The sequence below is a fragment of the Bos taurus genome, chromosome 25 (genome assembly GCF_002263795.3).
Source record: "Bos taurus isolate L1 Dominette 01449 registration number 42190680 breed Hereford chromosome 25, ARS-UCD2.0, whole genome shotgun sequence".
Taxonomy (NCBI): Eukaryota; Metazoa; Chordata; class Mammalia; order Artiodactyla; family Bovidae; genus Bos; species Bos taurus.
Window position 1 is genome coordinate 13245019 of NC_037352.1, and position 25827 is coordinate 13270845.

The following is a 25827-nucleotide window of genomic DNA, read 5'->3' on the forward strand; positions in this document are numbered from 1 at the left end:
ACCAAGAGGGAAGCACGGTAACCCGCTGCTGACTTGGGTCTCTTCCTGGGATAATGAGTTCTTCAAGGGCAGGGACCTGTCCCGTTTGCCAGTGTGGTCCCAGCATCAGCTCTGTGCTCAGCAGACAGAGGGCAAGCAAACCTTAATTCAATGGACAACCTCTAAGCCTCAGCCTTCTCGCGTGACCAAGGTAAGGTAATGGGGTGAGTTCAGTAAGAGAGTATATACACTATGTGCTTGGCACATAGTAGGTCCTCAGGAGGAAATGGGGATTATTGATTACCAGTCCTCTGCCTTAAGAGGGGTCTGACTTAGTCCCCCTTTCCCTCAACCCTCCTCCAAGCACTTATTGGAGAAACCATCCCATGGTGGGGGTCGGGGGGACGGGGGCAGGGGTGGGGGTTGGGAGGGTGTCCCCCAGCCGGGGGTGAGCCAGAGGTCCCCACCTTGCCTCTCCTTGAGCTCGACTCCCCCAGACTTCTGGAGTTGGAGCCCAACACACCTTCACGAGGGAGAAGGGACGAGAGCTGCAAGGCCAGTGGGTCAAAGTCCAGTGCAGAGGCTACAAGCCACCTCCCAGGGAGGTGGGGGCAGGGTAGGGGCGCAGCTGGGGCAGGAGAGGAGCGGGCTGTCTGTGTGGCTCACTTCCTCTGGCTGGGGTCCCTGGGAGCCACTCCTCCCACCTCCAATGGCATCGGGAGCGTCCACGGGGTTGGGTGATGTGTTTTCCGAGTGTGACACCCAGCCGCCAACAGAGGACAGCAAATACATTTTTTATGATCCTGGGAGGCTCAGTCCAGTCACGTTTGCGTGAAAAGAGGCTGGGCGGCCAAAGGCTACATACAAGTCATGTCTCAGTTATGTGGATACTCTTCGGGCAAGAGGGGTCACTCGTGGGATGACCTGAGGGTTCTGGGAAAGGGGTGCAGCAGCGCGGGGGCAGACTTGAGGAGGGGGCTAGTTTGTGGGAGAGGGTCCCCCATACTGTTGGAACCTTCTGAAGCTTATGGAGCGGGAGTAGCTTATCCGGAGTGGGGGGCGGTCAGCACCAGGCACCGGATCTTAGCCAGGTGGAGAGGGTATCCTCATGCCCTACCCTTCAATTTCGAGACTATCTCCCAGAGCCTGGGACTCTGAAAGTATCAACAGGACTGGACTGGATGAGGGGAAGCACAACTTTAGGTTTGGGGTTGGTATTTGGGGGAGTTCTTGGGTATAGAGCATGTCCGTCCAATTTCAACCCTGGGGCTTCTGGGGGACTCCCAGGAGGGGGTTAGGAGGCCGCCAAGGGGTGGGTGACCAGGTGTGGGGCCAGACTTGGTGCAGCCCCGACTTCTTCTGTTGGTTCACGAGGGATAGGGGAGTGAGAAGCAGCAGAGGAAGGGCTGAAAGCGCCGGCTGGCAAGGTCACTGAGTGTTCCCGAAAGTGGGGGGGGGTGGGTGGTGATCTGGGGGCGAGGTCTGAATCTTAAGCAGATGTATCCCCATTCAGACACCCCCGGCTGAGGGATCCCTGGAGCGCATTTGGGGGAATCCTATCCTCCCCCCACCCCCGCCCGGAGGGAGGCCCAGCCTAGGCTCCCTCCTCCGGGCCGCGGGGGTATTGGAAGTGGGGGATCTCCCATCTCCCCCGTTCCCCCCCAGTTTGGAGAACCCCAGCCTCTGCCCCCCCATAGGTCGGGGCTGACGTCGCCGCCGCATTTCGAGGAATGCCCCTATCCGCCGACTATATTTGGCAAGGGTTTCTAGGAAGGCCCCCCCACTCCAGACCCGGCCCCCGCCCCAGCCCCCACCCCGGGCCGGCGGGCGCCCTCGGCTTCCAGGCTCTCGCCCTCTCTCCCGGGCCGGGGAGGAGCGGCCCAGCCGGCTGGGCCGCCGCCGCCGCCTCCCCAGCACGGCCAACCCCGGGCTGGCCCAGCCCCCGCCCCGGGCCGGCCATAGGGCGTGGGGGGTGGGGAGCGGGGGAGGGTGGGGGCCGGGCCGGGCCGGGGTGGGGAGGGGGGGCGGGGGCGCGGCTTTGTGGCGGCAGCGGACCGTGGAGGCCGGGTGCAGCCCCGTCGGCTCCGCGCTCCCGGCTGAAAGGGCTTTTCTACGCCCCCCGCCCATCACTTGGATCTGGTCTGGGTAAGGAGGGTATTTTTTTTTTCTGGAAGTCCCCCCCCACAACCCGCGGTGAAGGATTTGGGGCTGGGCTCCAATCTAGGCGGAGGCTGCAGGGCCCGCGGGGCGCCCCCCGCCCCGCGCACGCCTCCCAGGAGCCCTGGAAGGCACAAGCCCGGGGAGCCCCCCTTGCACCCCCAGAGGCGGCAGCGGCGGTGAGTCTCCCCTTTTTTTTTCCTGCATGGCACCCCTCCCCCGGGCCAGGGCAGGGGCCGCGGCAGGTGGGTGCCCAGGCCCCCGGGACGGAAGGGGGTGCGGGGTGGCTGCCTGGGGGGTGGGTGGCGACGCGAGAGGGGAGGTGGCGGCGGGGGAAGCGCGCGACTCTCCCGGGACGCAGCGCTAGACGCTCGTCTGGGAGGGGATCCGCCGCCGCTGCGCGCCCCCCGAGGCGGCGGGGCTGGGCTCCCCCCCCGCTCCCGACGCCCCTCCCTGGCTCTGGAGAGGGGCGTGTTAGGCGGGGAGGTGGAATGGGGGCGAGGCAGCACCCCTCACCGCCCTAATGCCGGGGCTCGGAAATTAATGAGGCGCTTTGGAAGCCTCCCACCCCGCCCCCACCCCGGAAAGCCCGTTCGGGAAACTGACTCGCGGCGTGACCCCGATATCCGTGCCACGCGGAGCGCAGGCCGCCCCGCTCGCCCGTCCACGCCCGCCGCACCGCGCCGCTCCACGTGCGCCCGGGGCCGCGCTGGCACAGGCAGAGGGGCCCGGCTCCAGCCTCCGGGGGCCGGGCCCCGGGGACAACCAGAGAAGCCGGGAGCATCGTCCCCAGAGAGTTACCACCTCCCCGAAGTAAAGTTGGCTGCCCCCTCCTTCCGAGGAGCAGGCAGCCATGGCACTGTTGGCTGTAGCTTTTGCTGGACAGGAGTTAAAAAAAAAAAAAAAACTAGGTTCCGGGGTGCGGATCCGGGTGGCAGGGCCCGAGACCACACCAAGTTGCTCTGGCAAAAGTTAGGAGAAGAAAAAGGAAAAGTCATTTTGATTTGGGGTTGGGGGGGGGGGTGGCGTTTCTGGTTTCTCCTGCTTCTGAGCCCCACCGTGGGGAGCGTTGGAATGTGCCGCTAAGATCCTCTGAGGACACATCCATATTTATAATTTATTTTTAGGAGAAGTTGTGAAAAAGGGAGGGGGTTTAAAATGGGGAGAAAAGGTGTGTGTAGCCGGTGGCCTTTCCAGAACCCAGAGGCTAATTGAGCTATTAAGATGGAAATCACTTCCCCCAGTCTGGGCAAGTTGCAAATTTGACTTTAATAAGACAATTAAGGGCACAAACAACTAAACTTTAGCCGCATTTGGGAAGGAGTAGGGGGTGTGGGACCGCAGGAGGCACCCGGCACTCCTTTTGCGTTTCGGCTGATGGACGTTTTGGACGCTGAAAGTCTTCCTCCGAAGATGTCAGGCCCAGCTATGGGTCTAGGGGGTAAGGGAGGGAAAAGATACCCCATGGGGCAGGCAGAAAGCACCCTCCGCTTCTACCAAGCAGTCCTGGCTTTGGGGGAGATCCACTATTATCCCATCATTCCTTCAGGAAAACCCAGTAATGATTCCTTTAATTATCCAGGACTCTCCAAAAATCTGCCTCAAAGGCAGCCTGCCCCACTTGCTGTGTGAGCTGTGGAGGGGGACACCTTTCTGGAGAAAGGAGGCTTTGGAGGCTGTGGTCCCAGAATCGGGGTTTTGAGGGCGAGATGAGTTTATGTTTTATCCAACTGGCCCACAAAGTCCCGCTTTTGGGGTCATTCTAGACGGCGAGGGATTCAAACTTCTGCGGCCCCTGTAGCGAAAGGGCAGAGAGAGCTAGTTGCACTGCGAAGGTGGTTGGTAGTGGTGAGGGTAGAGAAAAGCTCTGGTGGGAGAAAAGGGGGGAAGTTTGCTACTTTTGGTAAAAGCAAAAGGCGGTGTCTAGATGATCATTTTTGTGTATGTGTATGTATGTGTTCTCTGTTTGTTGAACCTGCTGTTTTCAGGGGCCTTTCTTTGGGAGGCCCAGAAGGGTATGAGAAGGTGAAAGTAACCTCCCACCCCACCCCACTGCCAGTGGTTTGAGATGTTTCAGTAGACAGGATTTTAAGGGAATGAGTGATAATATGGGTCGTGTCAAACGGTTTGACACCCTCGAAACAAAACATCACTGAAATCGTGAATTGCAGTTACATTAGATTTGCCTGCTTGCCCCCACATGGAATCGCAGTATCTTCGCAATTCTGTTACCCTGGATCTTAGTTATTTTATAAGGAACTCCGGATAATGTGTTATCAGGGAATTCTTTAAGGCAAGGGTGATGGGGGGTACAAATGTCCCTCCCATTAACCTTATTAAGTTCTGTTAATTTACACACACACACACCCCTACCCTCCAGTTGTAACCTATATGGATTTTCACATATCTTAAGTTTATTTATTTGCAAACCTGGATTTCAATCAGGTGTTCACAGCAGGGCATAGAAAAGGGAGCTACCTGAAAAACTTTTGAACACAAAGTCCCTGATAGAAAATTCGAGTTGAATAGAAATGTCACATAGACACTGATGACATGTGCGCTCCTGGGGCCTTGGCAAAAACCAGTTCTTTACTTTTCAGAGTTCTTTCCCTTTGTTATGGGACACGATGAAACAGCACAATTTTCAGGAGTCCACAATCCCAGCGTGGCTGGGCGATGGGAAATTGTCACGTTGTGAATTGCTGAATCGTCACCCCCATCGTAGTGCCAGAGAGCTGACTGTCAGGTCCTATTTACTTTGCTAAATAAGGACATCTCACCAAATTAGCCTCTAATGATACTTCTACAAATAGGGTGTTTTACGTGAATTAACGAGGCCGGAACACCAAATGTCGCGCCAAGATACTGAGCTCTAATCGCAGTGATGAAGCTGCATGTTAAAATGACTGAATGGTTAAGTGTGGAAAATCTGAATTGAGTGCTGAACGTGAGCCGGGGGCTGCTTTAATGCGAGTATTTGCAACAGGAAAGCCCCTGCTTACACTCAGCCCTCTGAAAGGGTGCATGTAATTATGAATACATTAAGTAAACTGCCCCCCGCAACACATACACACCTCCCTGCCCCAAGCCTGGAAACAGGCATAGTAGTATGGTGAAGAGATTATAAATCAGCACTTTGCAGTGAGAAGTAGTCATTAATTCGGCAAAGAATCACAGTTTCTTTTCATATTCTGACCACTGCCCTCCCCTCTACCCCAACCAATAAGAAAAAAAATAGCTCAAAGGTGGAACTGCTGAATACATTTCAGTGTTTCTCCTTTTGCTCCCCTGTGTGAAATTTCACTAATCAGATGTCATCCCCACCGCCCCCCCCCACCAAGTGGATTTCAAAAACAAAAAATAGCAACTTTGAATTTCAGTCTTAGCAAGACACAAGCTATAGTGACTCCCCTAGGGGGAAAAATGTTTCCATAGAAAAGAATATAGAGTAGCTGCGGTGTATGTGTGAAATATTTAGAAGAGGGGCTCCAATGAAACGCCTACTTCCTTAAAAATAAAACAGTGAGTTTCTGACTCAAGCCAATGAAAGCTGGAAAAGTCCCTAGGGGAGCACTCTTCTCTATTTGTTGCTTTGCAGCCTCCCACCCCCCCTGAGATTAAGAGCAGAAAGAAGAGTCTGGCCAAAGAAATTTACAGCTTCCTAATAGTAGACCAGCTCAGCCTCTTGTAATTGCGATTGCAGAGTAAATACAGCTATTTTAGGCATGAGGATAGAAATGGATCTGATGAAAAGTGAAGGCAAACTTGGTCCTTAGACTTACTTGCCAGAAAGGGCATCCTCCAATAAAATAATCCATTTTCTTTCTGGAATTTTCTTTCTTGCTCAGCATCCCAAACTTGGGAAAATGCAAAGTCCTTTTTGCTTCTCATATGGGGAACAAGGTGAAAGTAAGCACCCAAGAAAAACACCTATGCAAATGCCATAGAAAAAAACGATCACAGACTTTAGGCCTAGAGGTCAAGAAGACTTTTCAGTCAAAAGGGTGCATGTAGAAGACAGTTTGGAAGGAGTGGATTTGGGGTCCAAAATCCGCCCCCCCAACAAATCCTCTTTCCCAGCAACCTCCATTGTAGGGGGGCTGTGTAAATATTTACAAAAGTTTCAAGTTTCTGGTTTTACATCATCTTCGTGATATAAAACATTTGAGTTGAAGGAACCCCAAAGCAAACCCCTTTTCTCAGTGTCTCTGGAAAGGCTGCAGCACTAGCATGAATGGGGGGCACACCTTGAAAATGAAAACTTGTGTCGGTGTCCCAAGAAAGCCACTGGCGAAAGGCACTGGGAAGAGGGCGGCAAACTTAGCGTTTGCTGGAGTCTTGGGCCCAGACGGGGAGGGGAGAGCCCCGAGGTGGCTGCGCAGCACGGCGTGAAAATTTTCTGTGAGACGTGCTGAAAACCAGACTCCCTGGTTGGAATAACCTGTGAGATCAGTGCCTGGACCTGTTGGCATCTCTGCCCAAAAACAGCCTGGAGCGCCGCCAGCCCAGGCCTGAACGTGGCCTTGGAGCCACCACCAGAGCCCAAACAAGCCCCAGACAGGTGCTCAGGGGGGACTCTCCTGCTGGGGCCCTCAGGGAGGCACACAGCATTTCTTGGCTGGAAGGGCAGTGTCGGGTTGTGTGTGGGGGCAGGTAGGGGGGCTTAGGCTCTTGATAATAGCCTCCCCAGAGACTGTTCAGGGTTGACTGTCCCAGTTATCAGGTGGCCTCTGTGGAGGGCAGAACCCAACTTTGCTCAGAGCAGGCTAGTAGGTTCCAGGCCCGAGAGCGCTGAGTGTTCTCTCCGCCCTCCCTCCAGGCTGTGATCCTGCCATTCGGGGTGGGCCAAGGGGGACATGGCATGGGGCCAGCCCCAGAGCAGGGACACATCGAAGCTACCGTGCAAGCCACCCCATGTGGCTGTGTTTCAACGTGCCTTCTCCAGCCAGAGGCCGCCCCGTCCACCTGGGGTCCTGAGCCCTCTTGTTTCAATCTGAGTACAGGGAAAACCCACACCAGGAGGGCAAGGCTGCAGCCTGAAAGTGGGGAGAAGGCTATGGCAAGTCATCGAGGGGCAGGAGGGATCGAGGGGGGTAGATGAGGGGCCCTGCGCGTCTGAGCCAGCCCTCTGGGGGTCGGCAAAGAGAGAGAACTGGGTGGGCCCTGCGGGATAAAACATGCAGCAAAGAAGCCTTGGCACCGGGATGCCCCCTCTGGGGGGTGGTGCACCCTGCCCCGAGCCAGCCAATCCCACGGGCCTCCCATTTGGCCTCAGTAACTGGACTCCAGGCCACCAAAAGGCCCGTGGGTTCCTGATTGTATGTCTTCGAATGGCATTAAAAGGTCCAGACCAGGCACTCGTAGGCCAGGCCATATTTAGCTTCAGGTTCACTCGGAGAATATTTTAGGTGCCGTTTGAAAGGCGAGATCTGGGCCTGGTTGCCGGCTGTCACATGGCAAGTGTGGGATGGCTCCCTCACAGGCCTGACCGGGTGGGTGCTGATGGCCACGGATGCCTGAGTCCCTGCCAGAGCGTCAGGGCCACGCGACACGGTGCCAGGGAGCCAGGGAGCAGCTGGGTCGTGGGTTCTGTGTCCACAGGGCTTTTCGCCCCGTTTTTCGCTCTGATGGTGATAAGGCCACTTCCATTCACAGAACTCACAGAGGCTGTTTTCAGCCCCTTCTTCCCCGATGGCCCAGTACGATATGCCAGCTTGCTGAGCGAGCAACCGCCCCCTCCTGTGTCAGCAACAATGGAGTGGTTAACCCTTTCAAGGCTGGGGTAGGGGGGACCGGGTGCTGACTGGCTAGGGGGAGGGCCCTGTCCCCAGAGACCCTTGGAGATCACACATCCCAGGGAGCCCCTGCCCTTGATTTCTTGAGTCTGCACCGTGGACCTTTGCCATGGTTTTTCCACTCTGGCCCCATCAGTGATAACCACCAGGCTCCCTGACCCAAGCTCTCACCCTTCACTTGTTCATACAGCTCTGCAAATCCCTGCTTGCTAATATTTTCATCCGTGTTTCCGAGTTTATAACTTTCCACATCCCAAAGAAAGGAGAAATGGAAGGATCCGAGATTCACTCAGATTAGTAATGAGGGTTGGGAATAATAATCATTCATGGTCTGAGGGAGATGGCCCCAGGCTCCCTAGACTCACTTGACCTGAGGGACTGATCCTTATCACCTGCCCTGAAATCCCAGATCCTGGTTTTCTGGACATGGAGGAGGTGCATCTGTATGGAAACCGCTGTGTGGAGACCTAGTTAGCCAATTCTTAGCCTTTAGGGAGCCTGGGTGGAGCCACCGCCGTGCACCAGGGAAAGCGTCGGCTTGTCTCAAGTTTGCTGTAACTATCTGCATTTTTTCCTTTTTAGTTTTGGCTCTTGGGGTTCCAAGAGCCCTCACTTCCTGCCCAGCTGGTTGGTTACCGCAGGGAAAATGAGGGACTTTTGGGGGCAGATGTGTTTGCATTCCACTATCATAATGCCCCTAAAAATCCTTATTGCTCTTGCAGTATTCCTCGGGGGTCCTTGGGCCAGCCACGGCAGCTGAGTTTCTCCAGCAACTAAAAGAAGAGAGAAAGATGTCCCCCCCGCCCCCACCCCAAACTCTTTCTGGTCCCCGGGAGTGCTCCCCTCGTGGCATTGAGAACTGGTTGGTGATCACCACGGAAAATAAAAAAGATGCCATCCGCAGATGGTTGCTAAACACGCTTTTTGCCCTCCAGGGTCCGAATGTCGGAGATGAGGCTTGGGGAACGGGACAACTGCGGCTGCTGTCCGCGTGTGCTGTGGGGGTTCGTGGCGGGGGAGGTGGGGAAGAAACAAGTGTTACCTGTTTGACGAGGCTGGTTCACATTTAGCCTGGGCCTTCCAGCAGGGCCTCTGGGCTCCTCACCTTGGCAGAAGCCCTGGACAGTCATGACTGGCTCACCGGCTTCCCCGAATCAGCCCACTTTCCCACCCTCTGCCTCGGTTTCCTACCCTGGCAAGGGAGGGACCACCACCCCCGTGCTTCAGCCTGAAAGAGTTCTCACTTGTATCTGCCGTGTTATCGTGAGTTCAAGTGATAGGCTCAGAAGGCGCTGGGAAAGTGGGGACAGGCATTACACATGGAAGCTGTCTGTGCTGATACTAATACCCGCCGTGCACGCAGAGACAACTCAGACAGGAGCAGGACTGCGGTCCGACATACGCACAGGTTTCTGCAATCCTGGAATCAGGCAGCCCCAGCTCTGCAGCTCTTGCAGTGTGTCTCCCCCCCTAGGCAAGTGACTCAGCCTCTATGGACTTCCATTGCCTCTCACAGGAAACCCACGTTCTGGGATAGAAGTTTCTCAAGTCTGATAGGCACAGGATTTTAAGTGGTTCCTGGCTAGAGATGTAAATTATTCGAACAGGTATTTCTTTCGTACAGCTGATTTTTACTGTGGCAAGCGGTTGGCTTTCAGTTTAGGGTTCCGGGGAGGAGGACTTTTTTCTTTTTACATCAATTTCTTGCCTGGAGAATCCCCATGGACAGAGGAGCCTGGTGGGCTACACCCATGGGGTCACAAAGAGTTGGACATGACTGAGCGACCAAGCACAGTAAGCATGTAAGATAAAGAGGATGAGTTGCTTGCAAGGAAACATTCAAGCAAAGGCAAGTACAGGTGGCAGAATGGGGCAGGACTCGAGATGATCCTTTGTAAAGTTTCATATGCTTTTTCTTTTGTTCCTGGCTTGTGGGATCTTAGCTCCCAGATTAGGAATTGAACCCGGGCTCTCGGCAGTGAGCGCTCGGAGTCGTAACCACTGGGCCACCTAGGATGTCCCCATAGTCCACTTCTTCAGAATTTGTCTTAGGGATTTTCCGCACCTGTGGAGTTGGTATGCCACTTCCACCCTGTGGTGGGCTCCACCTGTGACAACCTGGGTGCCACGAGTCTCCCCCCGCCAACTCCTGCCCTGCGTGCCAACACCAGTGAGACGCTTCGGATCTCTGCCCCTACACCCACCCATAGCTCTGATTGGTCTCTTATTTTAGGATCTTGCTACCCCAGTGCCCTCTTTCCTGGCGAGGGCACCTCTCTGAGCCTCAGTTTTCTCTGTGAAATGGGGAGAATAGTTAGCCACCCCGCCTAGAGCAGTGTGAAGATCCAGAACTCAGTTGGGGAGCTCTGGTGGCTCACAAACAGGGCACAGCTCAGAAGGTGGTGGGCACCAGTGACCCTGGGATGGGCAGGGGCACAGCGGCACCCTTGGCCTGGAGGGGCACTCCTTGGACAGGCTGCTGCCTGGCCCGGCCATCCTCTCCCCGCCCACCCCCTGGGATGGGGAAACAGCGGGCACTGGGTCCCAGCCAGCAGGGGCGGGTCTGGTTTCACTTTCTGCTGTGTCATGGGGTGGGGGGTGGCATCGGGGCCCGGCTGGCCAGCTGGGGCGGGCACTGAGAGGCTGGCGGACAGCTGGGGCCCAGCTGCCAGAGCACAACCTGTGCCCTCGCCCTTCTGCCTGCTGGGCTGGGGGCTGGGGGCTGGGCCCCAGGGATTCCCTGTGAATGCCTCTTACCCACCCCTGCCCCAGTGGGAGAACCCCAAGTGAGAGAAGCCAGCAGGGTGTGAGATGGTTCTTCTAGCCATGAGATCTCCCCCAACCCAGACATGTTCTTTAGCCCACAGTCTTGAGGTTCCTGGAACTGCTGCTATTGATTCTGCATCAGAGTGCTCTGGTTGGATGCCTGCTTCCTGCTGCCTCCACTGGTGCATGCCTCCTGAGGGCCTACTGTGTGCTTGGCATGGTCCCCGGTGCCAGGGATGCCGTGGGAAGCAAGACGGCGCCTGCCCTCCTAGGGCTCCCGGTTGAGTGGTACGGCAAAATCAAAAGAGCAAGTAAAGAGAGAAAGAATCCCACATGGTGGGGACAGTTCCACACAGTCCGCTTCACGTCAGCATCTCAGGGAAGGGGCATGTGTACATGTGTGTGTGTGCACGTGTATGTGTCAGGGATGTGACGACTCCCGGAACACATAGGTCAGTTGAGAACACAGACCTGGGGGGCCAGGTGTCCCTGATTTGAATCTGGATTTTTCCACTGATGGGTGTGAAACCCAAACCAAATTTCTTCTCTTTGGGCCTGAATTTCTGTCTCTATAATGGTACCTACAGAGCAGGGCTGCATGGAGGATGAAATGAATATCCGTAAAGAACTAAAGACAGTCGCCTGGCATTGACCGTCTGCTAAGTCTCAGCCACTGTCTACTAACTAAGCATCATAAACACTCCCTGTCCTCACAGATGACATGAGGCCATCACTGCAGGCTGAGAGCAGCCATGATGCTGTTGAGCCCACTCTCCCCCACTCAGAGCTTTGCCTGCCTCTTCTCTCTAGCCGCACCAGCCTCAGGTAGGCCTTAGCATCTCTTTGTTCAGATGAGGACACGGAAGCTCAGGCAGGTGAAGAGATGTGTCCACGTGGACATATCCACGTGGACACATCTGTGTCCAGCTTAAAGCAGTCTGACCCTGGGTGTGGGGTCGGCTTCACAGTGTGGGCCCTGCTGGTTCAATGCTCCACTCTTGTCATTGAAATTCTGAATAATTTTGGGAACAAGGGGTTCACGTTTTCGTTTTGCAAATTACAAAGCCAGTCTTGCCCAGATCTGACTTCCTCCAAAGCCGGCCCTCTTAACTCCTACCATCAATCTCTCATAGATGGATGGTCCAGAACAGTTTTCCAGTTCATCATTACAGTGTTTAGTGTGGGACTGAAATCCTGGGGTGCATACAGGACTTACTGTGGGGCCAAATTGCCCTAGTTTTTGTTTGATTGTCTGGTGTCCCCATTAGAAGGAAGGCGGGGCAGCTGCCCAGGGCAGGGGGTGAATCATTCATTGCTGAATCCCCAGGGCCTGGCATGTACTAGCTGCTCAGTTAATAATTGTGAAATGAAGCAAATGAATGGCAGGCCGCTGGATCTCCTGAACTAAAACAGATTTAAATGACACTACCAAGAAAGCAGGTCAAAGTGGTGGCCATCCTGCCCTGGCTTCTGGACAGTCCCCTGAAGGGTGTGGAGGCAAAGGTCTCTTCCCTCCCCAGGCGGCAAACCTGAATGCCAATGCCTTGCAGCAGATTACTGTTTAAACAGGTTCTGGGACTTCCCTGGCAGTCCAGCAGTTAAGACTCCATGCTCCCACTGCAGGTGGGTTCCATCTCTGATTCAGGAATTAAGATCCTACATGCCACGTGGTATGGCCAGAAAAACCTAAAACAGGCTCTGGTGGGGACTTCAGAGGCAACACAACTGTTTAAAGAAAACATAGGCCTGGATCCCTGAGCACCAGTTATTGGAGAAGATACCATCTCAGCCAAAAGAATATTGTAATTCTGGGCAGGTTCAAGTCCCAGCCAAGGATCAGGGGGTACAGTTTCCTGGACTGCTAAATGAGAGTTTGGATTTGGGGGGGGGGTTCAAGTTCCTCTTTTCCTCAGAAATTAGAGTTTTTCTACATTCTTACAGTTCCAAATTTGCTCCCTTAAAAAAAAAAAAAAAAAACAACTTAGTTTTACTAACAAGCAAAGAATCATCTGAAAATCCTTTAAGAGATTTACAACAATAATTAATGTGTTTTGGGCGAGCTGTTTTCACAGGCTCGATCTCTATCGCTTCAGATAATCGGCATATGAAGTAGAAGTTACTGGTCTCATTTCTAAATAATATCGTAACTGCCAGCATACACTGAGTGTTTTATATGAGCTAAACTCTTCACATGTATGAAGTCTTGTTGCACGAGCAACATATCGGGAGGCACTGTTACTGCCTCTGGCTTCCTGATGAAGCAGCAAGCTTAGAGAGAGGAACTGACTTGTCCAAGGTCACACACCCAGTGTGTGATGAGCCAGAGTTCAAGCTGGAACCTTCCAGATCAGGCGTCAGCAAACTTCTTCTGGAAAGGGCCAGATACTAAATATTTTAGACTTTACAGGTCATACAATCCCTTGTCAGAGCTACTCCACTCTGCTGTTGTAACAAGAAAACAGCCAGAAGCATTAAGTAAATGAGTGGTCCTGGCTGCGTGTTCCAATAAAACTTTATTTACAAAATCAGGAAGTAGGGTGATTTTGGCCCCACAGACTGTATAGTTCACCTCCCCTCCGCGTTCCAGACCCTAACACCTGCCTTCCAGTTAGGAAGCACCTGGCCCTGGCCACATTCTTCCTCACCGTCTCTCCCTACCTGTGAGGCGACTCAGTCATGTCTCAGAACAGAGCCCGCTGGGCCTTGGGAGAGGGTCAGTTGGCCTCTCTTTCCTTGGGATTATGAAGCTCTTGGAATTTACAACTATTAGGACTTACTAGTGACTGCCATGATCGATCGCCATGGGGACTTTAAAACTGTAATTTTAATAGCTGTTAAGTGAGTAACTTAAAGAGGAAAGTGTTAAAAGAGTTTTAGGAAAATACCTCAATGGGGCACTTTGGCTGTGGAAGGAACTTCTCTTTGGAGAAGGCATTTCTCTGGAGTTGGCAAGAATGGCAACAGGAGGGAAAATGTTTTAAGGCAGAAGAAGGTAACGAGAAGGGGAGATGGGAAGAGTGTGTGTGCACGCGTGTGTGTGCAGAGAGAGGGTGGAGGAGAGAGGTTTCCCAAAGGCAGGAGGCTGGAGCCTGTGGATTCCTGACAGGAGAAGGGGTTGGGCAGGGAGACATGACTTTTTTCCCCAACAGCTTTATTGAGATAGAATTCATTTACCACATAATTCAACCATTTCAAATAGTACACCCCCCAAATGGCTTTGCGTATGTTCACAGAGTTGTGCGACAGTCAACACAATCAATTTTAAAACATTTTCATCACTTCAAAAAGAAAACCCTGTCCCCTTTAACAGCCCACCACTCCCACCGAATCTTCTAACCCCCTCCCCCATCCCCCACTCCTAAACAATCGCTAATCTCCTCTTCGTCTCTATAGATTCACCTGTTCTGGGTCTTTCATACAAAGGAAATACATATTTCATACGGAAGGTGACCCTCTGTGACCGGCTTCTTTCACTCAGCATTATGTTCTCAGGGTTCGTCCATGCTGCAGCCATATCAGAACATCATTCTTTTTCATGGCAGAATCACACCAACATGGCTTTAACAGAACTTTGTCATGAAGGGGAATGCAACATGACTGAGAAGGCGGCAGGCGGCGGGGGGCCGGGGGCAGGGGGCAGGGGGGCGCGCATCCCTGAGGAGAGAACAGATACGGACCTGGCAGCTCCTCCTGTTCTCTGTGGGATGTTCAATGAATGCGTGAATGTCCATTCATTCAATTTCTTAAGCTGTTGTTTAGTCATTGGGGTCACAAAGAGTCGGATACGACTGAGTGACTAACACTAACACTTCAGTCACTCAGTCCTGTCTGACTCTTGTGATCCCCATGGACTGTAGCCTACCAGGCTCCTCTGTCCATGGGATTTCCCAGGCAAGAACACTGGAGTGGGTTGCCATTTCCTTTTCCACAGGATCTTCCCAATCCAGGGATTGAACCTGCATCTCCTCTATTAGCAGGCAGATTCTTTATCACTGAGCCACCAGGGAAGCCCAATTATCTGAGTACTTACTATATTACTATAAATTATAAATTTGGGGGGCTCCAAAATCACTGCAGATGGTGATGCAGCCATGAAATTAAAAGATGCTTGCTTCTTGGAAGAAAAGCAATGATCAACCTAGACAGCACATTAAAAAGCAGAGACATCACTTTGCCAACAAAGATCCGTCTAGTCAAAGCTATGGTTTTTCCAGTAGTCATGTATGGGTGTGAGAGTTGGACCATAAAGAAAGCTGAGCGCTGAAGAATTGATGCTTTTGAACTGTGGTGTTGGAGAAGACTCTTGAGAGTCCCTTGGACAGCAAGGAGATCTAACCAGTCAATCCTAAAGGAAATCAGTCCTGAATATTCATTGGAAGGACTGATGCTGAAGCTGAAACTCCAATACTTTGGCCACCTGATGCAAAGAACTGACTCATTAGAAAAGACCCTGATGCTGGGAAAGATTGAAGGCAGGAGGAGAAGGGGACAACAGAGGATGAGATGGTTGGATGGCATCACCAACTTGATGGACATGAGATTGAGCCAGCTCTGGGAGTTGGTGACAGACAGGGAAGCCTGGTGTGCTGCAGTCCATGGGGTTGCAAAGAGTCGGACACGACTGAGCGACTGAACTGAACTATAAATTAAGAGGCTAAGTATGGGGCATGAGCTGTAACCAACAAGACAGACACAGTTCCTACTTAGGGACAGGAGAGGAAATCATAAACCAAAGAGGAAGAAAACACTTTATATTTGATTAAAATAATATAGCAACAATGGCAGGAAACAATTACAACACCAGGTCTGAGTAAATCCTTGCAAATATGGGGTTTACAAACAGCATATCTTAATGCAAGGCCTAACTCAGAATTGTGGCAATCTTCCCCTCAGAGTGACTATGGAAGCAGCACAGCCAGGAGAAGTCTCTGGAAGAGGTAAGTGGCTCTGGGTTTTTTGGGTTTTTTTTCCTGCCAGCATTTTCTACCCCTCCGAGTAAGAGACAGTATGCCCAGTGGGAATATGGCCAAAGATGGCTGCATATAACACTGAAGCCTCAGCTACAGTAATGGGTCCAAGTGTAGACACGTGACTCGATATGAAAAATCATAGCAGCCCACTTCTGAGCTGGGCTGCAGTGCTTGGTCCACGTGTGATCACGTAACCTAAGCAGGGCCAAGGCAGGATTGTTTTAAGTAGAGCTGGGGAGAGGATTGCTTTTCCCACCCACTCACCAGCATCCAGAGCTACTAGTGACCGCACAGACTGAGGCCAACATGGAGGAAGGGAGGAACATGGGATGGGATGGGGGTTTGGGGAGGAAACAGAGAGACTGGCGCTGCATTCTGTCCCTGGATCCAAGAGTGACTCAGCCTCTCTCGTCCTTCAGCATGGTTACCTGAGTAATGAATCCCCCATCATACCTCAGTCAGATCAGCTCTGGTTTCTGTATGCACCAGAGCATCCCAATTCAGGACTTGGGAACTGTTTGTTCCTTCTCATGGACTGTGTGAAGCTAAGCAGGGTAGGTTATCCTCAGAACTCAGTTCTCCGCCTAGGTTTGCCTTGCTGTGTTTGGGAATGAGAGATTTCCCCTGGGCCCCTCTCCATCTCTGCCCACCACCACCAGCCTGCTTCCAATTAATTTACCACTGAATCAGAGCTCAACATTTATTCTTGGACTTCAAGTCCCAACTTCTTTCTGCTTGCCTGCATCTCTGTGACCTCATTCCCAACACACATCCACTTCTCCTCACCGGGCTCTCCACCAAGGACGGAGCCTGCAGCTTGTCCTGGCCTCTGCTCCAACGCCCACCACGTTAATGGAATGACATGTTCTGCCTGTGAGTGGTGACCTTGAGCCTGGAGCCCAGGTCTCACTCATCTCTGCACTCCAGTGGCTGGCATGCAGCAGGTGGGCAGCAAGTGCGGGAGGCAGGGAAAGAAGGGGAGAGAGGGTCGCTCCTTCCTGCTGATTCAGGTCAACCAGTGTGTTAAGTTCTATACGTGTTTCCTCTGCCAGATACTCTTGCACCAGGCGGATACACAGCTCATGCCCTCATCTCCTTTAGGCCTCTCCTCCAAAGTCAGTTCTCCGATTTCCTGTACTGCAGTTGCCAGTGAACTGCATTCTCCCAGACCCCATCTCGATCCCTGCTTTTCTCCGTGCTTTCTTGTTCCCTTCTACCACCACTGGTCTTTCTCCATGCTCTATTTATCTACTTGCTCTCACGGAAGTGTCAGCTCCAGGTGGGCAGCTATCTTTAATTTCTTCTCTGCTGTGTCCGCAGCGCCTATTAGATGCTCACGAACCGTGTGTGGCACGAATTCACCAAAACCACCTTACCAAATTTGTTTCTCCCTATGCACTTCATATGGTTCAGGTGTGGTCGTGTGACCTAAGCAGGACCGATCCAGGACTGATTTCAGTGGAGCTGCTGAGAAGATTGCTTTTCCCACCCACTCTCCCAGCATCCAGAGCTCCCTGTGACTGGTGAACTGCATTCCATATGTTGATATGGAGAAGGAAGTGCCACTATTCTTGCCTGGAGAATCCCCATGGACAGAGGAGCCTGGCGGGCTACAGTCCATGGGGTCGTAAAGAATCAGACAGGACTTACTAAGCAACAAAAATGCAATTCATGCATTTTACAGGTGCTGTGAGTGTCAGCTGATGTGTTAGGTTCCTAGGGCGAGTTATTACAAACTGAGTGGCTTGATACAACAAAAATCTATCATTTCCTTATTGTTATAATTATTAAACCTATGACTTCTGCAGGCTAGGAGTCCAAACTTGGCAGGGACACACCCCGCCCAGGTGCTCCAGAGGAAGGTCCATTCCTTGCCTCCTCCAGCTTCTGGTGGCTCCAGTACTCCTTGGCATGTGGCCACATCACTCTAATCTCTGCCTCTGTCTTCCTGTGTTCGTCCCTGTGTGTCTGTCTCTGCTTCTCTCATAAAAGGATGCTTGTAATTGCATTTAGTGCCTATCTGAATAATCCAGGGTAAATTCCACCTCAAGACCCTTAACTTAACCGCAGCTTTTCCATATAAGGAAACCTATAAAGGCTCTGGGAGAGACGTGGACATACCTTTGCTCACTCTAGGAGTCACCATTCAGCCCTCTATATTATTTGCTTAAAGACCAGAAAAGCAAAGCTTTCCCACCACCACTTCATTGGCCTGACAGATATGTGATGAAAAGAGTATTATCATCATATTACCTCGCTCCCGTCAAGTGTGGAAATGATTTTTTAAATGCCATTTTCTGTGTTTTTAATTATCCCAATTTTCAAAAATAATACCATGCATATGGTAAGAAAAACAGTACAGAAACATGGGAGATACAGGAGCCCCTTTGCAATTTTCCTCTTAACTCCAGTTTCACTTTTTAAATGTAATCACCATATGCAGTCTGCATAATCTTCATAAATTTTCTAAGCATATTCGAGAGCACACACTTGTTTGGCTTCTAACATTAAGAACAGTGGCGGGGGGCTGGGATAGCTTATATCCTGAAGGCACGACAGCCCTCTGACCTACCAGAAGCTTTCTAAGGACTTCTAGCAATGCACCACACTTAACCTGTCCCCTACTGTAAGCACTTAACTCCAGGATTTTAATGTTATAGATACTCTCTGGTATCTGTCCAGCTATACACCATTGGATACACTCCTAGACGTGGGATTTCCAGGTCAATGTGTACATTTTAAATTTCTACAGCTATTGCCCAGTGCCATTCACCAAGGTGGTGAAATTCACACGCCCATCAACAATGCACAGGTGAGGGTGTCTGTTGCCAACACCCTCGCCCATCCTGTCAAGACAGCAGCATGTCAGATCTCAAACTCAGGTAAGAGGACTTTCCATGTGGGCCTGTGGGGTGGGCATAGCCCGTGAGGTTTTCCCTGTAGCTGTCTGAGGCACTGAGCTGCTCAGAGCTCTCGTTTAGGTTTTATAAACAAAGACAGAGTCTGGGGAGGTGAGCCAGAACCATGCAGTGAGGCGCATTGTGCAACTCAGTATTTATTTCTTTAGCACAGCTAGAACTTAAATATGGTCAAAACATATTCTCCTTTTAATTTACACAAACAAATATGTTCCCGGGCTGACACCTCCGGTGCCAAGTTTCTAGGGGAAACGAAATTCTACTGTGAGATGAGAAACCACCAGGGAGAAGATGAGGGTGGAAAAGCCACCACCGTCTGCTTCGCACGTCCGAGCTGGGCTTCTCAGAGGGGTGTTTCAGAACTGGGCTGCTGCCTCTTGCTCTCTTTCTGTCTTTGTTGCAGATAAACCTGCCAGTAATTTCAGCAAATGAAACGTGGAACATGTAAAGGCCAAATGATGGAAAACACTCCGGTTTTAATAAAAGGAGGTCTGCTCGGCTGGGACTCCTCTGTCCTGCTAGTCAGGAGATGCAAAGATTTATCCAGAGAGGGGCTGATGAATTGAAGAAACAGAAATGAGGCCAATGTGAGTTGCCTTTCAAGAGCTGTGCTAATATAAAACCAAGCAACTTGAATTTATTCCAAGAGGGGATTAAAGCAACATGTTATTTTGAGTGATTGCTTAATTTATTGAGCTGTGGCTAGATCGGTAATGAAATACAGCCCTTGCAACTGATAACCTCTCGCTGTAATTGAACTTCTACAATTAAGAAATATTTTCTGAGAGTTTCTCTGGAACAGCTCAGAATTTTTAGTCTCTGTAGTCCGGTACTTTTGAGCACTTATTTTCTGGGCAAGTTTTCCTTTCTTTCTTTCTTTAAGGAGTGACAGGCTGATGTTAATAAGGAAAATAAGCAGCATTTTATTGAATGTCTTGTGTATACCAGGCAGTTAATATACATTATCTCTAGTCCCGACCACAGCCCAAGGAAGTCATTCTTATTTGTCCCTGTTTTATAAAGATGAGACTCCTAGATGTTAAGTGATTCCCCAGAGTGGTGGTGTCCAAGATGATAGCTACTAGTCACTTGTGGCTATTTCTGTGTAAATTAGTTTAAAATGTTTTAATCTAAAATTTCACTGCTTAGGTTGCACTAATAGCTATACAGGGCTAGTGACCACCACATTGGATGGTGCAGATATAGATCATTTCGATTACTGCAGAAAGTTCCATTGTTCAGCGCCATTCCAGAGGTTTCCTAGGTAGAGACAGGCAGTGCTAGGTTTCAACCTCAAGCTAATGGGCTTTGAAGGCAGCATCCACCATAGTCCTTGTTTCCTTCTCTTCCTTTGGCTGAGAAGGAAGGACTAGAGCAGTGATTCTAAACCCTGGCTGCACATTAAAATCACCTGGACTCTTATGTAATATCCTATCTGGCTATTTTAATGACTATACTCCAGATAGGCAAAATAGCTGTAAGACTGAATTATTTCCTTTATCAATGTTTTATTATCTGTTAACTATACTGACTTTCTAAAATTTTGGTGAATTGAACATTAAAAGAAAAATTACCCGGACTGGAACTTCGCTGGTAGTCCAGGAAAGCATGGATCTGCCCTCTCGATTCGGGGAGCGGGGCGGGGGGGCACTGGGTTCAACTCCTAGTCAGGGAACTAGATCCCACATGCCACAACTAAGACCCTGCACAGCCACATAAATAAAATTACCTGGACTGCTTTTTAAAAAAGTGTTAGGGTCCCAGCCCCAGAGATTCTGACTTAATTGTGATTGAGAGGGGTTTTTATAATTCCTCATGTGACTTAAAGGTGCTTTGTGAATTAAGAGCAATCAGATGTGAGGCTCCACACACAGGATCGTGAAAGGTGCTGGCTCATTTGCCGTGAGAATGTGATCCCTTGTGGACCACAACTTGGGCTTCTCTCAGAGCCACTTCTAAACCTCCTCATCAGAGACAGGCTCATTTCTGAGGGGAAGACTTAAGTGCTTTCCCACATGCTTCCTGCTTGATGGGAGATCCAATGGGGAGCTCTGCTTTTAGAAACAGGCTCTGTCACATGGTCATGCAAGAAAAGAGATGTGGATGTAAGATCATAGAGATGAAGTGAAAAACCTGGAGTCCCCAGTCCGAATGGGAAGTATTGGTATTACAGAATAATAGACTGGTATTACATTTTGCCTTACAAAATAAAGCATGTGTTTCCTGTCCCTGTCCACTGAAAAGGTTTGACGTAACGGGCAATTCAGGAACAGTGAGCACTCGAAGCACCCACACTGTGGTCTCTAAACCCCACTTCTAACTAGAAGTGCTGTGTGGAGAGAGGGCAGACTCCAGGTCTGAGGCAGGAAATGTGGAGGATGAGCCTGAACAGCTTGGCATCCAGGTGGCTCAGAAACTGTCACAGACTTAAGGGGACTTGTCAGAAAGGAGTCAGGAAGACAATGTGAAGAGATTCCCACTGGCCAAAGATGGGACATTTTGAGCATCGGTAAGTATAATAACTGCAGTGGAAGAAAATGGGTTATGTATGTCCAAACCTGTAAGTTCACAATGATACTTAGAAGAACAGGAAAACATAAACTCATTTGTCATCTTTGGAGGATGTTGGGACTGATGTGTTTTTTTTTTTTAATCTCAGTTCCCAGACCAGGGATTGAACCCAGGCCCTGGCAGCAAAAGCCTGGGATCCCAACCACTAGGCCACCCGAGAACTCCCTGGGACCAGCTTCTTAGTTTGAAAACTGTCAAATAAAGAGGAAAGAGTCAAGCATGTATCCTTTCTGGTATGAGCCATACTTTACAGGAACCAAATGGCTGATTAGGAGAGGTCTCTTTATAGGCATATTCCAGCTAACCAAGACAGAAGAATAGAATTAGTAGGCCACCATTTTCAACCTCTAATGGATCTAGACAGCGGTCATCAATGGTTGCTAACATCATGAAGGGGGACAACCACAAATTATGTGTCTTCAAATAGAAATAGGAAGCATCCACTAGGAAGCAGTCATACACACACACAAAAAAACAAACATGAGTCTAAGTGGACTTCTAGATCTAACTACTGATTTATAAGAAATATAGAGCAGAGAGGAACAGGTATTATATTATGTTGATATAATGCCAGCTGCTGCTGCTAAGTCGCTTCAGTCGTGTCCAACTCTGTGTGACCCCCATAGACTGCAGCCCACAAGGCTCCCCCGTCCCTGGGATTCTCCAGGCAAGAACACAGGAGTGGGTTGCCATTTATTTCCCGAATGCATGAAAGTGAAAAGTGAAAGTGAAATCACTCAGTCGTGTCCGACTCCCAGCGACCCCATGGACTGCAGCCTACCAGGCTCCTCCGTCCATGGGATTTTCCAATAAGCAAAACCCAGACTGGCACACTCTATAGAACAACCAACTCAGTTTTCTCAATAAATAAATTGCAAGAGAAGAAAAAAGAGAGGGGAGGAGATCAAGAAAGAGGTAAGAGGCGTGTGAACCAACCACAATGTATGAGCCATTTTGTATGAATGATTTTAGCCAGCTGTAAAGAAGATAGTTAATGAGACAACCAGAAAATTGGGAACAGTGGATATTTTCTGATTATTAAAGCATTATTCGTTTTAGTATGGATGACGGCAGTAAAAAAAAAAATCCTTATTTTTGGAGTCATTAAAATATTTGCAGAAGATATCTGGAATTTGCTTGTAAGTATCTAGGATGAGGAAGGAGGGGAAGGGGGGTTATAGATGGAACAAGGTTGGCTGAGACTTGGTGATTATTGAAGCTGGGTGATGCACAGCTAGGGTTACGGTACCATGTACCTGTGTGCACTTGTGTTATTTGTTTGACCTGCCTACCCATTGCTGGCATCTGAGGCAAGCCTGGGTAGCAGGTTTGCGATACATCTCAGTGCATGCATGTGTGCACACCCTCTTGTGTCGCCATGGCAACCAGCGAGGTGAGAAAGCAGCATCCAAAATGTTCCTGTCCACATGAGGATCAAGCCAGGCTGCTGGCGTTACGCTCGGCCCATCATAGCTGCTCCCTTTGGAGAATTCCTAGGCAGATCTTCACAGCCCTACTCCCTCCACCACATCCGCCTCCTGCACTCCTTTGCCATCACTCAGGCCTTCCCTATGTGCCCCCTGAGGAAGCAGAGGCCAATAAATGGAGAGAACAAGACCCTGAATCAGTTCCAGGCTCAGTTCTTCTCCACTTACTGGCAGGACTTTTCACCTCCCCGAGCCTCAATTCTCTCACCAGTAAAATGAGCTTGATACAACCTCAGTGAACTCAACAAATCTTTATTATGGGGAGACAGTGGCAAAAAGGACCTCGTCTCCACCTCATGGAACTAGACACCTGAAGGTGAAAGGCAATCAGGAGTATGTACTGTGATAGAGCTATGACCAACATAAACAGCATACTAATAAGCAGAGACATCACTTTGTGCACAAAGGTCTGTATAGTCACATCTATGGCTTTTCCAGTAGTCACATATGGATGTGAGAGTTGGACCATGAAGAAGGCTGAGCACCGAAGAATTGATGCTTTCGAACTGTGGTGTTGGAGAAGACTCTTGAGAGTCCCTTGGACTGCAAGGAGATGAAACCAGTCAATTCTAAAGGAAATCAGTCCTGAATATTCATTGGCAGGACTGATGCTGAAGCTCCAGTACTTGGACCACCTGATACAAAGAGCTGACTCATTGGAAAAGACCCGGATGCTGGGAAAGATTGAGGGCGGGAGGAGAAGGGGACGACAGAGGACGAGATGGCTGGATGGCATCATCAACTCAATGGACATGGGTTTGAGCAAACTGTGGGAGATGGTGAAGGACAGGGAGGCCTGGCGTGCTGCAGTTCATGGGGTCAGAAAGAGTCAGATACGACTTAGCAACTGAACAACAACAAGGGACTTCCCTGGTGGTCCAGTGGTTAACACTGTGCTCCAAATGCAGGGGGCTGGGTTCGATCCCTGGTCAGGGAACTAGATCCCACATACTGCAACTGAAAGTTCGCATGCCACATTGAAAATCCCAAGTGCTGCAACTAAGACCCAGAGCAGCCAAAAAAAAAAAAAGAGTATGTACTGTGATAAAGTACATATTTAAAAAACTTTTTTGAAAACTGGCAGTCACTAGTTAGGAAACACCGTAACTCATTTTTTTTTTTTTGACCCTGCAGCTTGTGGGATCTTAGTTCCCCGATGAGGGATCGAACCCAGGGCCCAGGCAGTGAGAGCACCAAGTCCTAATCACTGGGACCACCAGGGAATTCCCATAACTCTTAATCATAATGTCATACTTCTTAATCTTACTTTTTGTTAACCAAGATATCCACACTTTGCAACTTGAGAGTATCCAGCTATGCCAAACCCATAGGATACTTTTACTTAACTGAGTGCTCATAGTTCCACGAAGTAAGTACTATTCTTCCAACTATTTTATGGAGGAAGTGAGATACTTGCCCGGGCTGCACTGTGGGTACACGGCCCTGCCTTCTTTGCTCAGCACTCTGCATTGATTCGGTTCTGAGATGCAGCAGCAGGGCCAGGAAACCAGAACTTCCAGGAGATGAAAAGCTCACCAGGTCAAACTCCATTTTGCAGTTAAGGAAACAGTGGCCCAGAGAGACCAAGTAACTTACTTCAAGCCACACAGCAAACTGGCCGCTTGACCTGTGTCCAAGCTGCTTGGGGAAGTCCCACATAAGGGAGGCTGCTTCCTGCCCCATTTCAGCCTGTCCCAGGGTGGGGTGACCAGTCATCTCGGGGTTTCCCAGGACTGGGAACTTTAGGTGCTTAAATCAAGAGAGTTCAGAGCCAACTGGGATGAGTCAGTCACTCTGTCTCACAGCGAGGCATCTAAAGGGATGTTTTCTAGGACGTGAGAACCAGCGCCAAGTCCCCACAGAAGTACTGGGGTTTCATGCCTTATAAAATTAAAACTGATTATTAATATCTAGGCTCCCCCACCCCAGCCAGACTCCCCACCCACGGGAGGCAGGGACTGGTATGTAATGCACACTTCTGTTTTACAGCCCCTGATTCAACGGTGACACGTGAATGATGCTCAGTAAACATTCATCAGATGGACCGACCGACCAGGCTATCACCACCTCTGACTGCGCCTCCATCTGAAGTTGCAGAAACCCTCTAGAGCCACCGTGACCTCCAGTTCCCATTTCAGACAGGCTGACATCCTCGATGTCATATGATAGAAGGTGACTCCAGAGAGACTGCCAACAAGGCTCCTGGAGGGAGCTATGGCAGATGAAGGGGTGTGGTTTTTCTTTAATTATTGTACCTGTTTTGTCTGTTCTTTCTTGGCTCTGTTCACATCCCCACCCCAGCGCCAGTGCAGGAAGAAAAAAAAAAAAAACAGAACAAAAACAAAACATCGCAGAGTTTGAGACAAGATAGCTGGCCCATTCCCTCTCTGCTTGTAATTAATGCTGAAAATGACTTGCCTTGGCCACAAAGGTAATAATAAAGTCAGGAAGTCTGATTATTTGGCTACTAATTTCCTTCTAGGTTTCCCCACCTCCCTTCTCCTTTCCTTAAATTAATTCCAGAGTTCCTCCAGATTTCTCGTTGCTAAGCTATAAAGTTCCAGGTTTCCCAGCGCCCATGCTGATTGGCAGGGAGGTTCCAGGCGGCTCCAATCAGAGGCAGGCTGCTGAAAGGAGCATCCACATTGCAGCTTGCCCCGGGGTACTGGAATTTTTTCCCTGATGTTATGAACCATCAAAAGTCTTTCTCTAACTGTACAAAACCTGTTTTCTTGATCTCGTCTGCCTCTCTCTCTCGGTGTGCAGGCTACTGGGGGCACACCAGAAGTCCTGGAATATCCCCCTGTTCCTGGAGGAATAGAGAGTCCCTGGGTTGCCAGGTTTGGGGTCAGTGAAAGAAATGCCCAGGGTCTGTTCATGGCTGACCAGAGATGACAGCGTGGTGTCCTGCCACGGCCTGGGGGCTGCCTCAGACCTCGCCTGTCTGACCTCTCTCGTGCCATCTCTTAAGCTTGGTGAAAGGCTCAAGGGGGTTGAGGGAGAGTAGAAGCCACTGCATGTAGGGTTGTTCAGGGGCAGAGGCTGCATTTGTAAAGATGTTAAAACAGGTCGATGGGGACTTCCCTGGTGGTCCAGTGGTTAAGAATCTGCCTTGCGATGCAGGGGGTGCAGGTTCGATCTCTGGTCAGGGAACTAAGATCTCACTAAGTCCATGTGCCACAAC

General features: G+C 50.5%; 2 long non-coding RNA genes and 2 other non-coding genes across 7 annotated transcripts; 3 read left to right on the top strand and 1 right to left on the bottom strand.

The window, feature by feature from the left end:
- Positions 1 to 1977: 1977 nt before the first annotated feature.
- LOC100849865 (uncharacterized) lies at positions 1978 to 25099 on the top strand. 4 transcript variants are annotated; one of them, XR_003032591.2, is made up of 6 exons: positions 1978 to 2124; positions 15591 to 15634; positions 18420 to 18549; positions 18989 to 19172; positions 20830 to 21094; positions 21245 to 25099. It is a non-coding gene; the product is annotated as an uncharacterized lncRNA (long non-coding RNA). The 4 variants fall into 4 exon arrangements; XR_009492839.1 differs by lacking the exon at positions 20830 to 21094 and having other exon boundaries at positions 21245 to 24012; positions 24633 to 25099; XR_009492838.1 differs by lacking the exon at positions 20830 to 21094 and having other exon boundaries at positions 1978 to 2315.
- On the top strand, positions 3815 to 3897 carry MIR193B (microRNA mir-193b). Its single transcript, NR_031097.1, has one exon. It is a non-coding gene; the product is annotated as a microRNA mir-193b (primary transcript).
- On the top strand, positions 8566 to 8652 carry MIR365-1 (microRNA mir-365-1). The gene has a single exon (NR_030789.1). It is a non-coding gene; the product is annotated as a microRNA mir-365-1 (primary transcript).
- Positions 18703 to 24983, bottom strand: LOC132343844 (uncharacterized). Its single transcript, XR_009492840.1, has 2 exons — positions 24899 to 24983; positions 18703 to 19139 (listed from the first exon to the last, which is right to left on the bottom strand). It is a non-coding gene; the product is annotated as an uncharacterized lncRNA (long non-coding RNA).
- Positions 25100 to 25827: the final 728 nt, after the last annotated feature.